At 40.0% G+C, this 10,536-nt stretch overlaps 1 long non-coding RNA gene across 1 annotated transcript; it reads left to right on the forward strand.

Moving 5' to 3' along the window:
- The first annotated feature begins 2,875 nt into the window (after positions 1-2,875).
- On the forward strand, positions 2,876-9,438 carry LOC109942386 (uncharacterized). The gene is made up of 2 exons (XR_002265154.3): positions 2,876-7,047; positions 9,083-9,438. It is a non-coding gene; the product is annotated as an uncharacterized lncRNA (long non-coding RNA).
- Positions 9,439-10,536: the final 1,098 nt, after the last annotated feature.

Here is a 10,536-nt window from a genome sequence, read left to right on the forward strand (position 1 = left end):
TTGATGAAAACTTGTTGCATATGAAGTGTTTATCCAAATTCCTTGTTATATATGGTCAGTTCATTCTTTCTAAATATTTGCTTTAGACTTGATTGAATTAAAGGGGAGGTAAATACTTTGGTGAAATCAGTAATATGAAGTAAAATTAAATTAGTTCTGCATGAGCGATGTGTGGTATAAATAATAATGCGAGAAATAAATGTAGCATTTCAATAATTAGCTAATAAGTCTGTTTAGGCTAATTGTGTTAAATGTGTTAGTTTGCTTCTCTCCATATGTTAGTCCTAGAAGCCAGTTATAGTGAATTTAATCAGATGAATCTTTTGTATTATACTCTACCTAAGTACGATAGGACTTGTATTCGTTTAAAGTTTCTCGATGTTTGGGTTAGAACCTATGGTCGTCCTTGTTGTACTTAGTCATTTATTGGCGTCTAGTATTTTCTCACAAGTGTTGCAGCGCCTCGTCATTGTGCTTAATTCTTTATTGTGTGTAATATGTTGTGTTATTCTTCCTTATGTTTATACATGTGCATTGTACATCTAATTAGGTACGCTAGCTGAAAATCGTGCGAAGCGAAGGGTGTGGATCAAAGCAACCCACAAGACGATGTCGACCGATGATCCTGAAGCTAGATGGACTAAGCGGGTGTCAGAATAAAAGTTGATCGTCAAATGGCCATCATCTAACAACACTAACATAGTGTTATCCCAGGCAAGCCCCGGTGCATTTGCCACCTCCTTCTGTTTTAAAAACTTTTATCACTTACCTGCTGCATTAGGTGATAGGAGTTGTGTGAATAAACAATTGATGCATTACCATTCCTTGGAATTTGATTATCCTCCTTGCTACCTGTTTTATAAAGAGAACTAATGAGGCTTAGCCCTGCCTAGAGAACTAAAACTTGATTCTTTTTAAAAGAATGTTGTGTAACACTGGGTATGGGTTTGTTTTATGAAAAAAGGACTTGTAATGGTGAGAGCATCATCTGCAGTGATGAATTCATCATTCAAGTATGGTACCTCTGTCAGGTACATGGTTTTGGGAAGGAAATAATAATATGAGACCAGACGTTGAGCAGGAAAGGTCGCCTGTCTGTGTCGATTAAGGACCGTACCGAAAGTAGGCTTGCTGATCTAGGACCCTTTAACTGGCCACATGCCTCGTCATGGGTAAGCTTAGCCTCGGTCGGACCAATACCAGAACAGCTCGCACGCACTGGGAGTGGAGAGATGGTGAGAGTAGCTTGTACCCTCCGTGGCAAGAGACTGGAAGGTGGGGTATTGTACTCTCGGAAACATGGCGGGCACCATGGCGAGAGTAACGTGTACCAACTAGGCCAACGGCTGGACGGTGGAGTGCTGTGCTCTCGGGTCGCGTGAACCCGTTCTGGTCTTGAGAAAACCGTGGGCGAGTTGACATATGCAAGGGTTAAGTGCTACATATGTCGTGTGGTTGGAGATCCTCAGCTGAGTATTAATCGATTCGGATCGCCGATACTTCTCGGATATGAAGACTGGATCACTGCCCTGCATCGTAGATAACAAGTGAAACTAAAGCTGCTAAAATGAAGCTAGTATAGGACAAGTGAATGCTCTAGATTAGGCAAATCTAGATTCAGGAAAGGTACTTAACCTGTGAAGTAAAATTTTGGCATAAGGATCCACTACTAGTAAGCTCTTCTGCAAAATGAGTCTTTGAAATTTGATAAGCTTTACCTTGATTCCCAATAAACCAGCATACTCTTGAGAGTCTTTTCTTTAGTCGGGTAAGTCTTGCTGAGTAATTGCGTACTCAGGGTTTTATTCCCTGTTGTTTTTCAGGTTATAATTTTGTTCTGTTGTGGATGCTGCTAAGTGCCGGTGGGCTCGGCCTTCTTATATAGGTGTATCCCATCTTTAGCTTCTTTATTGAGGATTGTCACTTAAGCTAGCATGTATTTTAAAACCTATAAATATTTTATACATTTTAAATTGTAATTCTTTTGAATCACTTTCTTTTGTAATCACTCCGATAATTGTATAATGTAAACTTATTGTAACATGTAATCATTTTGCAATAAAGAATTTATTTTCGCTGCAAATGTTGGTGTGTGATTTGTGTTTACTTAATCCTGCGATCTTGGCGGTAAGTCGTTTATCCGGGGTCCTCGGGGCACTCGGACAGATCCTGTTAAGTTGTTTGGTGCACACGCATAGCTGTCTGAGGCCTTTGAGACAAGGACAGGTGCATGTGGGCCCGATAACTTGGGAGGTTCTGCGACAGCTGGTATCGGAGCTTGATTAAGTATGATACGGTCACATACGTATTTTCAAAACAAAATTTTGGTTTTGGAAAATCTATTTTCAGCTAAACACATTGTTTGGTTTTGAAAAACAGATTTGAAAAACTATAATGCTAGCGACATCCTCTGTTAAGCCCTAAGTTAAGGACTACTAGGTGGCTTAGTTCAGAATACTAACCCACAACCTGGGAAGGGTAATGCATACATGTGTAATGTTATTTTTGAGGCCATTCAGTTTTGAATGGATCGACGCTCAAGGTAAGGTGAGATGTGAGAGCATGACCGAACAACCGTCGGTATAGGGAAGAGCATAAAAAAAGCTTGATTATATACATGTTACACATATGTATATATGAAGGCTGCGAAGTGGAGTAATTACTTTTTGGGATTCAGTACCCCATGGATGTGTATGTGTATACAGACATGGGAATACTGAAAAGTGTAATGTACCACAATGGGCTGCCCTGTGGTTAAAGTGTGGCATCGGCGCCTATGCGTGGCTCGGCGCTTAATGAGGAGCTGGCCTCCATATAGAAATATATGGAGTATAAACTGTGATAAACTATCATGTGTGAATTGCATCATTGGGAACTGGGCTGTGATGAAATTTTCTGCAGGTACACTAACTTCGAACTCGTATGTGTAGCTGACGACTAGCAACATATCGAGAGAGAACGTAGATATGCCACCGATTTAGAACGCTATTGCCACATTATGTTGGCGAAAATTGTGAGGACGAATAGGACGAGCATGCATCCTGAGTTGCATTGTGTTTGTTGTTTGCGCACAAAAATGCTTCTCTCACCCTTATTCTAATAATGGGTGATTGCGAACAAACTTGCTTTTCTCATCTTTATTCCGATAATAAATAATTGGAAAAATGTGCGAAGCATTGCTGTCCTATAAGAAAATTTTTAGTTTTTTTTGTTATGTCCTTTAGACATGTGTTTATGTGGCATGTGATTCTTCTTAGTTTGACCGCTAGTGCAACTTGGGTTTGTTTTCGTGCTTGTGTGCTGGTAGAATGCAGGTAGTTTGTTTGCATAAACCCAAAGCTAGGTCATGTCCTCGTTTAGTGAACCATAACCCAAATCGTCATCAATCCTCCAAAAATTCCTCCAAGTCTCCAAGCATGGATGAGTTCGAGTTTCTCGTTACTACTCCATGACCGCTTAGATAAGCTTTTTATTGGATGTAAAATGAACGCAGACTTAAAATAAGGATCTCGAGTACATGTTCTCGTTGTTTAATATGTGACTCTTTTGTAGTCATTTTCCCTCCAAAATCATGCCTTTGGTCGCTTGGTGCAAGTTGATGTTTCTATTCCACTCTGTATCTTTTGGGGACCATCTCGTTATTTTATCAACCTAACCCAGGAAAGCCATGTCCAATCATTTTCTTGAACTGGATGTCTTTGGGTTCCTCATATCTCTTGAAGGCATACCAATTTAATCTTCTGATCATTTTCCCTCTAAACCTAATCAGACATTAATCCTTGACTTTGTAATCTCGGCGATGGGCATAGAAATATGCTTGGCGCTGAATTAAGAGTCTCCCATCGTACTCCCTCATCAACCAATTTAGGTTTTGGCAATCCCGTGTTCCTTCATCGGGCCAGGACCTATTTGGCTCTCTACCTGTAACCATTCTTATAGGTGGAGTCTCTTTTGTATATTATCATCCTGGCTCAGTCTATTTGTTACCGCGTGAGATTTTTTATTGGTTACGTCTGGTAATGGTGTTATGACTAAAACTGGCGGTGCCGCGACGAAACCGAGGGCCTCCTGTGGGTGATCAACACATGGTTGCGCTACTTGGCACGCGCTGGTATCACAGTTAGTAGTCATAATCCATTATGAGATTATATCGATATGTTATCTTTGAGCAAATTGTTCTTACCACGTGAGATTCATTATCGGTGCCAGTTCGGTAATGGTGTCATGATTAAGGACTTATGGTGCCGCAGCGAAACTGAGAGCCCCTTGTGAATGTACACGCAAGGTTATGCTGCTTGGCGCATGCTGGTATCAAGGTATCTAGTCATGATCCATTATGGAACTACATTAATATATTATCTTTCGTGGACTTTTCCCTTGAAACGATTTTTGTGTTGTTTGCTGAAACAATCAAACAATATATGCCATCACTATTGGATCAAAAGAGTATATAACTCTGATGTATTCTTTAAGTAAAATTCTTACCAGTTCCGAAGTCTTCATAAAAAAATCGAAACCTATCTGTATCTATCCGTGTAAAAAAATTCACCCCTTTCATGTGTGGACTATTTTCTCTTAATTTTGGTGGTGACTACAATACAAGTTCCTTTTACGTCCTTTGTGTAAAGGTGAAGCCTTGAAGCTTTTTAGTGTTGAGAGATAATTAATTGGTCCTCTTCATGGAGAAAGTAATTTACCACTAGGAGTTTGTTCATTCGCTCTTTTATTTAATCCATGTATTTCCGAACCAAGTTATTTCATCTCGCATGAAGGAACGAAAAATGAACAACATGACCAAATGGATTTTCACCCAAATGCATGATCAACTGTTAACAAATGTGAACTCTCAACCCTGGTTTGCCGATGGATAATAAGAAGACTTGCTCAATGTCAAAAGTAGTTCAACAAGTTGGTTTTACTAACTTGTAACTGCCCAATGAACAGAGGTTGAGTTTAGAGATCGTTTTATCGAGTTGTCCAAACTCACTTAGTTCAGCCTATCCTAAAGAAACCCTTATCAAGATCAAGTGAAGGTTATGAACATATGCGCAGATCTTGTGCCATATTGGATTAGATTATGAGCGTATGTATCTTAACTTTACCTTGTTGGCCGAGGCACTTTGCCATCCTCAGCTGACTGATTACAGCCTGACCACAGTTCTAGTCGTGCCTCAATCGCCTCACATGTGATTTTCTAACATGTGTGATCAAGCCGAGCCATGCTTAGTGCTTGATAAAATGGATTGGACACGAGGTCAACATCTACAGATCCCTTCATTCCTTGAATCTCTATCATTTTTCTTGGACTTGGATTCCCTGGCTAACCACGAGTTAATTGTGATATTATTCGACATCCATCCTCGTCTTATGTGCTAGGAATTGCTATCCATTTGTCCACCGTTTTTAACAGACCCAGATAGTACAGTGTTATCAGAAAAAAACAAACTGCACACATGGAACCTTATGTGTTCCTTTGTCAGTTATAGCTTGTTTGTTGACGTCTCTAGTTAAATTAAAGTGGTATGTGCTATACCCATTAGAGAAGCAACAAATTGAGATGCTCGTCTTTGCTTGGAATTAGTTTATGCTATCACTATTATGGATAGGGTTACACGCCTATCTACTCTTAGAAGTCTTTCGTTCTGAATCTCGGGACGAGATTCTTTTAAGGGGGGAAGGTTGTAACACCCCAGGTGTTTGTCTCCCGTTCAACAGCGACTATGGATTTAAGCGTGGGATATCAGTAAATAAATTGGACACTAAATTTTAATCATATTTGTTTATCACGATTTTGATATCGTGTCTGTTTTCATCTATCTGGACTCTTCCTAAAAAATTTCGTGATGATCAGAACATATTTGTTCTAAAAATTAGCGAGTCCTGTGATTATTTAAAATTCATTAATTGTGCAAATATGAATTTAGAAACTTAGTTCAGTCCTCCGATTTTGTCTCCCAAATAAAATTTATTAGAAGCTCGGCGACAAGAGTGCTGAATACGAGATTAAATTAAACCGAGATAATTAGGGCTGATATTAAGCATTCGTAATTAATCTGTTTCCCTGTTCAGACTACGGATAAAATTATCGGGTTTCGAGTCGAATCAAATTAAGGACAGTCTTAATATATCAAAGCTGATCTCGTTTGGTTTGGTCCGTGTGTTCCTCGTCCAGATCCAAATTTTTGAATATAGATAATGGGTAGTAGTTATTTGACACTGAGAATATTCACCAAGTTGAACGCTATCTAAATATTGTCATCGATCTTGTTTTGGTTTGAACAGTTCCTATATCTTTTAAACACTAAATCCTGAAACTGTGTTCATCCGTGTGAATGTGTTTAGAAAATGAGAATGAAATTTCACTTTCCCTTGCTCACGTCGACCACCAGGCTTCTAGCCTCGCCTTTCTCCAGTCCATCTCCTTGTGGATATTTTCACCGTTTCTATCTCCTCACGCCACCTCTCCTCAATTCAGGCACATGTCCACATCTCCTGCTCCCTCCGTGTACCACGTCGGCTCCCTGGTCATTGATTTTTTCCACCGCTTGAACGTCCAGGCTGTGGCCTTATCCCCATCGTGCACCCTCTGTTATTCACGCGCTCAGCGCTCAGCTCATCCTCACTCGGCCATCGCATGGCTGCATGCCTTCTCTGGCCGTCCCTGTTCCCCTCGCCCCTCCCTGGTGATCGCGCGCCGGGCGCCTTGTCCTGCTCGGCCAGAACAGACTGCCAACCATGGCGTTGGTCCTCAACATCTAGGCGTCGGTCGCCCCAGCTTCATCTTCCTCAGCTCGCCCCTGCGCGCGCTCCTCCCCCATGACGAACTCACCCGCAACTCCCTGCCTGCTCGAGCTCACCCAGGCTGCGACCTTGCCAAACTGCACAGTCCCTGCTCTCTTTCTCCAGCCGTACATACACCAGTCCAGCTCCCTTGCCATCACCCATGGTTGCCTCTCCTTGGCCCCCTTCCTGCAGCAAACCCCATCTCTGCTGGCACCCTGATCTTCAGTCATCCCCCTTGGCCGACGTCCTCCCCATTTTCTACAGGTGAGCTTATCTCTTGCTGTTGATTGCGTGGTGCATGCGAGCATGAGTGGGTGTAATATATGCGTATATATGTGTAAGATTGGAGCTGTGATTGGAGAAGCGGACGAGGTACTTGTGCGACGCTTCCTAGGTGTTTGATGAAATGGGCAAATCGATGTTTGTTGTGGTTGCTGTGAAGTTTTGGGTCGAATAAAAGTTTTAGTGAGCCAATTTTTTGATTATATTAGACATGGTCAAAAGGTCTTCTCGCTTGTGAATGTTTGTGAAATGGTGTATGATGTTCGGATAGTGCATAACGGAGTTAGTAATATGTTAGGAACATGTAAAAATGTCTTGATTACAACGGTAAATATGCATATTTAGTAGTAATTGGATGCAGTCGATGTTTGTGCCATGATAAATTTTATGACCAAAGTGGGTATCTTGTGCTTATGTATGGTGAAGTAAGTCATGATACTAGTTATGCGAGGTGTATGGGTAGATTACTAGGTATTGTTGAAATGACTTGTTTCATGCACTAATGTAATTGTATACTTGAGTATGACGTAGACTAGTCGATATATGTGGTTATATAGGTGGGTTAGCTCTATTTAATCATAAGGTGTTAGAGTGTTCTGAATGTCAAAAGCATGATAAATGTAGAAGCCAAATAGGAGTTAAATTGAATGTATTGCTGTTTAGGGCTGCAGGTACAGTTTTCGTTATGCAGCTAGTTCAATGAAGCAAATCATGTTTTCTTTAGAGATGATATACATATAAGTTGTAGCTAACTTCTTTATCTTGGTTGTGTAAAAATTTCATGACCATAGGTTTAGTAGTTTAGGAGTTACGATTTTTCCAAGTCCAGTTTCTGAATCTGTCCAAATTCTGTACAGGTTTCGAAAATTGAATTGTTTGGCTAAGCTAAACTAAGAATTAGTCCTTAGTAATTATAGAAGAATTGTAGTACTTTTCTTAAGCTTTCCAACGAAATTTGGATCACCCTTTTTGGTGATCTATAAATTAAGTTACAGCTGTTTGAATTAGGATCTCTGAATCTGTCCCAATTTGGACAGTAGAGCCTTTCTCATATTTTCTGACCTTGATATATATTGAATTAACCTAGGATGTTTATAAATGAATTGTAGACAATTCTATTAGCTTTCTAAAAAGTTTAGAATCACCTGATTTGGATTTCTAAAACTCCAGTTATGAATTAATGAAGTAAGTAGTCGAATTCTGTCCAAATCTGGACAGAAATTGCGTTTAGTACTGTTTGATATTTTTAAATGTCGAATCTCATTGTGATGATAATACCAAAATTGTAGAGGACTTTATAAGCTTTTCAAAAAGTCTTAGTTTACTATTTTTGGATGAATATTGTGTAAGTTATGAATAAAACAGTTAACCACTATGATGCTGTCTAGAAAATCTGCATGTGTTAAACTGATTTCTTGGTGTCATTTTTGTTTGCCTAGGAAGGATTAGTCAATCCTTGATCCTTGATTGATGAAAACTTGTTGCATATGAAGTGTTTATCCAAATTCCTTGTTATATATGGTCAGTTCATTCTTTCTAAATATTTGCTTTAGACTTGATTGAATTAAAGGGGAGGTAAATACTTTGGTGAAATCAGTAATATGAAGTAAAATTAAATTAGTTCTGCATGAGCGATGTGTGGTATAAATAATAATGCGAGAAATAAATGTAGCATTTCAATAATTAGCTAATAAGTCTGTTTAGGCTAATTGTGTTAAATGTGTTAGTTTGCTTCTCTCCATATGTTAGTCCTAGAAGCCAGTTATAGTGAATTTAATCGGATGAATCTTTTGTATTATACTCTACCTAAGTACGATAGGACTTGTATTCGTTTAAAGTTTCTCGATGTTTGGGTTAGAACCCGTGGTCGTCCTTGTTGTACTTAGTCATTTATTGGCGTCTAGTATTTTCTCACAAGTGTTGCAGCGCCTCGTCATTGTGCTTAATTCTTTATTGTGTGTAATATGTTGTGTTATTCTTCCTTATGTTTATACATGTGCATTGTACATCTAATTAGGTACGCTAGCTGAAAATCGTGCGAAGCGAAGGGTGTGGATCAAAGCAACCCACAAGACGATGTCGACCGATGATCCTGAAGCTAGATGGACTAAGCGGGTGTCAGAATAAAAGTTGATCGTCAAATGGCCATCATCTAACAACACTAACATAGTGTTATCCCAGTCAAGCCCCGGTGCATTTGCCACCTCCTTCTGTTTTAAAAACTTTTATCACTTACCTGCTGCATTAGGTGATAGGAGTTGTGTGAATAAACAATTGATGCATTACCATTCCTTGGAATTTGATTATCCTCCTTGCTACCTGTTTTATAAAGAGAACTAATGAGGCTTAGCCCTGCCTAGAGAACTAAAACTTGATTCTTTTTAAAAGAATGTTGTGTAACACTGGGTATGGGTTTGTTTTATGAAAAAAGGACTTGTAATGGTGAGAGCATCATCTGCAGTGATGAATTCATCATTCAAGTATGGTACCTCTGTCAGGTACATGGTTTTGGGAAGGAAATAATAATATGAGACCAGACGTTGAGCAGGAAAGGTCGCCTGTCTGTGTCGATTAAGGACCGTACCGAAAGTAGGCTTGCTGATCTAGGACCCTTTAACTGGCCACATGCCTCGTCATGGGTAAGCTTAGCCTCGGTCGGACCAATACCAGAACAGCTCGCACGCACTGGGAGTGGAGAGATGGTGAGAGTAGCTTGTACCCTCCGTGGCAAGAGACTGGAAGGTGGGGTGTTGTACTCTCGGAAACATGGCGGGCACCATGGCGAGAGTAACGTGTACCAACTAGGCCAACGGCTGGACGGTGGAGTGCTGTGCTCTCGGGTCACGTGAACCCGTTCTGGTCTTGAGAAAACCGTGGGCGAGTTGACATATGCAAGGGTTAAGTGCTACATATGTCGTGTGGTTGGAGATCCTCAGCTGAGTATTAATCGATTCGGATCGCCGATACTTCTCGGATATGAAGACTGGATCACTGCCCTGCATCGTAGATAACAAGTGAAACTAAAGCTGCTAAAATGAAGCTAGTATAGGACAAGTGAATGCTCTAGATTAGGCAAATCTAGATTCAGGAAAGGTACTTAACCTGTGAAGTAAAATTTTGGCATAAGGATCCACTACTAGTAAGCTCTTCTGCAAAATGAGTCTTTGAAATTTGATAAGCTTTACCTTGATTCCCAATAAACCAGCATACCCTTGAGAGTCTTTTCTTTAGTCGGGTAAGTCTTGCTGAGTAATTGCGTACTCAGGGTTTTATTCCCTGTTGTTTTTCAGGTTATAATTTTGTTCTGTTGTGGATGCTGCTAAGTGCCGGTGGGCTCGGCCTTCTTATATAGGTGTATCCCATCTTTAGCTTCTTTATTGAGGATTGTCACTTAAGCTAGCATGTATTTTAAAACCTATAAATATTTTATACATTTTAAATTGTAATTCTTTTGAATCACTTTCTTTTGTA

This window comes from Zea mays, chromosome 9, assembly GCF_902167145.1.
Source record: "Zea mays cultivar B73 chromosome 9, Zm-B73-REFERENCE-NAM-5.0, whole genome shotgun sequence".
Lineage (NCBI taxonomy): Eukaryota > Viridiplantae > Streptophyta > Magnoliopsida > Poales > Poaceae > Zea > Zea mays.